Source organism: Triticum dicoccoides, chromosome 4B (assembly GCF_002162155.2).
Source record: "Triticum dicoccoides isolate Atlit2015 ecotype Zavitan chromosome 4B, WEW_v2.0, whole genome shotgun sequence".
NCBI lineage: Eukaryota > Viridiplantae > Streptophyta > Magnoliopsida > Poales > Poaceae > Triticum > Triticum dicoccoides.
Genome location: NC_041387.1, coordinates 42,955,805 through 42,959,615, shown reverse-complemented (window position 1 = coordinate 42,959,615; position 3,811 = coordinate 42,955,805).

Here is a 3,811-nt window from a genome sequence, read left to right as displayed (position 1 = left end):
TCATATGTAGCTGGACGATGCGTGTTGCAGGATCACACCTAGTGCAGGCATTGGTGGTAATCTGCTTCTACTTTCTGTATGGAGCTGGGAGCGTCTGCCTGTTGGACACCCGAAGAGCGTCAGGTTTGATCCTTGGTATGCAGATGAACATGACGAATTACGACGCCCCACGTGGGCTTACAAGTGGGATATCGTTTCCGAGATGACGAACGATGTCAATCTCATGTACCAAAAGTACATTGCCGAGTTGGACACGATTACGCCTGAGCAGGTAAGGAGGTCATTAGTTCAGTCCTTTCTCATGCTTGCTTGAAAAATAGTCATCAAATTTGCATTGTTGCCCTGTTTCATAGGTGGAATGGTAGCCATATGGCGCGGGTGAGAGCTTGGGGTACACCGCGGAGTTCCGCCTCAACCCGATGTGCTTGCGGGATAAGGATCTCTGGCTTATGCGGTGCCCACTGATATGCAACTGGGCGGTTGAGTTTCATTTGCTGCATCGTGTGTATCGTCAGTTTGGTCTTTTCCAGCCTCACCCGCCGGATTGGGTGGACACGGACAAAGCACTTCATAGGTAATAGAGCATGTCTGCGTATTGTCTAATCATCGGGACTCCTTTTGATTGTGCTAATGTTTGGTTTTATACCACGCAGGTTGGACAGGAGAAGGCAGCGGAAGATAAAGAACTGGGACAAGCATCATTCTGCGTATGTTACCTGCTTCCAGCTTTGTCTGGAGCAAGCTCGTAGCACTGCACGCGCCCCGCTTCGTGAGCACAACCCACTTGCTTTTGATAACTACGTACGATGGTTTATTGGAACTACTCGAGTTGAGATATGCCTGCCGGCATATAATGAGGATATTCTTGAAGAACCCGTAAACTTTGAGGATCTAGCAAAGGGGAAGTACAACAGAGATGTCAGGCAAGGGCAAGGAGTCCCTGCTGTTCCGGTGATTAACTATGTGGTAAAGTGTTCCCCTCTTTACTTTCTCGTTGACCGTATTACACATGTTTGAATGGCTAACGCATTCATTCTTTCTCATCCGCAGCGCACCGAGATCAAGAAAGCAGCTGATGAGAGCCAGTCTATTCTGGAGAAGACACCGGTTGGAACTGGCAATGACGATGGTTCACTACGAGCATTCCTCAAGGTACATATCGCATTCACTATGAGAGCCAGTCTATGTTGCGAAGTTTGATATCTTACACACTTGTTCATGTTACAGCGTCAGGCCAAGAAGTTAAGGCGGTTATCAAACCTTCTCGGTTGTCGTGATCCTGAATATGATGAACCATCTGCCTCTAGGTCTGGTACACCATCAGACCCCGCATCTCACCATGAGGGGGACGATGTGAGTTCCTCATATGCTTATATGGATGATGAGGGTGGGATCACCCAAGAGGTATGACTAATCCTTTAGATGTGATTCTCACTTGATTACGACACCGGCCTTCACCATATTGTTTCGTTGTGTGATAGGGCCATGAGCTTGATGATGACATGACTTTGGCGGACGCTCAAGCTCGGTCCGCATATGTGTTCAAGCCTAGGCAGCCCAGACGCCGGTACACGCCCAACGACTATGACAACAGAGGCAACCCAAAGGTGGTCGTAGGGACCTCGTGGATGGCTAGCTTGGATGATGAGGCGGAGGAGGAGGCGGAGGCGGAGGCGGAGGAGGAAGTGCACGAAGAGGAGGCTCGTGCTTCTAGGAGGAAGAAGATTGCCTGCAAGCGTGGCACCAGGAACACGCGCGGAAGGCATTAGTGCTTGTTCATGTTACTTGTAGCTGTTTAATTAGGTTGATGAACTTGTGAGGTTATGTTTAATTAGGTTGATGAACTTGTGAGGTTACTAGTGTGGTATTGAATTGTCTTAAATGATATGATGTTCAAGTTATTAGTTCTCTTTGTTTAGTATGTGCAGTTTACAGTACTTTTATTGATCTACTTATGTGAGTGCTGCTGCAGGAGGCCAAAATGGCATCTGTTTCTGCAATTTTGCTTATAGCAGCACTGCAGCGCCCAACGGTTAGGCGCTGCACTGTACTATCTGGCGCCCAACTGTTAGGCGCTGCACTGTACATTGCAGCACCCTGCCCTTAGGCGCTGCACTACTTCCATGGCTATCCAAAGAGCAACAGTTGGCTTGCATCACATCCATAATACTTACAATGACTGCAGCATCACAACAATTTGAACAAACACAAATTTTATGCCGATGAGTTCATAACTTAAGACAATTCAAACATTACTACGACATGGTTCACGACACATTCATTACAAATGACAAATGGCAGCTTGCCCTAGAAGATAGTTCACCAACATCTCACATGCCCTCACAACTTCACGATACATTCATTAGAAGATAGTTGACGATGAGTGCACCGAAGCGAAGTCCCTACTAAGTAGATCGAGGCCATTTCCCCTTCTTGTCACGTGTCGAGTCCTCCTCTTGCGCCTCGTGAGCCTTTGCAAGCTTTCTTGCCCTCTCCTCCTCACGAGCAAGTTTCGCTTGGCGTGCCCTCTCCTCCTCTCGTTTCTTCCGCTCCATCCTCTCCTTCTGACGATGCTCTTCCTCCAAGCCTCTTCGAAACGATTCTTCGAACCGTCGTTGCCGCCTAAGACAATCTGCGTATTGGTCCTTTTTCACATCTTCTGGCACTTCAAGATCTATCCACGTGAAGTACTTGCATAGAGGAGGCGGTGACTGCATAAAAATTTGTTGTTAGTGTTGACACACATTTGAGAGTAACATTTTACTTCTCGAGCTTACCGGTGGTTGGTCATAGGCGTTAGTTGGAAGTGCACGATCATAAGCATAGTTCGGGCATACAAAATATCTCCGCCCTTTCGTCCATGCTTTCTTTCGGTCGGTGGACACCTTCACCTTGCAAACATCTCCACACCAACATGGCGGGATGTTGACATCTTTCTCCTTCACCTTGTCCAAAGATGTGTCCTCCCACTTGTTCGGCATGTCTTCTTGGTTAGCACACGGTGGCCTCGTCATGGAACCGGATGAAGCCATGCCTACAAAACCGAGAATTATTGGTCAAGCCTAACCCCACTTAACAATAATCACAACCCTAACACCAACATAACCCTAACACCAACATCAAACACACATAACCCTAACCCTAGCATACTATGAAAGCCTAACCATACCAAATTAGCAAAGAAACACAAATTTCCAAATCCTATCAAAAACTAGGGTTTCCCCCAAACTAGCAAGATTTGAGCAAATGTGACAATTCCTATGGATGAAAACGAGGGGATCGGAGGAGATTACCTTAAGGGAGGGGTTGGCTTCGAAATCCACGGTCAAATACTCCGGATCTGAGAAGGATTTGAGAGGGGGAGAGAGGAGGGCAGAGGGGAGGCACTGAGCTTCGGGTTTGTGTGGAGTGGGGATGGGTGGGAGGGAGTCGGTGCAGCCTAATAAATGTCCAGGTGTGCAGCGCCTAAGGGAAAGGCGCCACACTATACTGCAGCGCCTTGCCCTTAGGCGCTGCACACATGGACATGCCAGTCCAGAGAACACCAGGAGCGTTCCAGTAGCTTTTCCACCCCAAAATTTGCTAAGTCAGTGTGCAGCGCCCAAGGGCAAGGCGCTGCACACTACTGTGCAGCGCCCAAGGAGTAGGCGCTGCACTATATAGTGTGGCACCTTGCCCGTAGGCACTGCACACTGACTTATCAAATTTTGGGGTGCAAAACCTACTGGAACGCTCCTGTTGCTCTCTGGACCGGCATGTCCAGGTGTGCAGCGCCTATGGCCGAGGCGCCACACCAGGTGTGCAGCGCCTA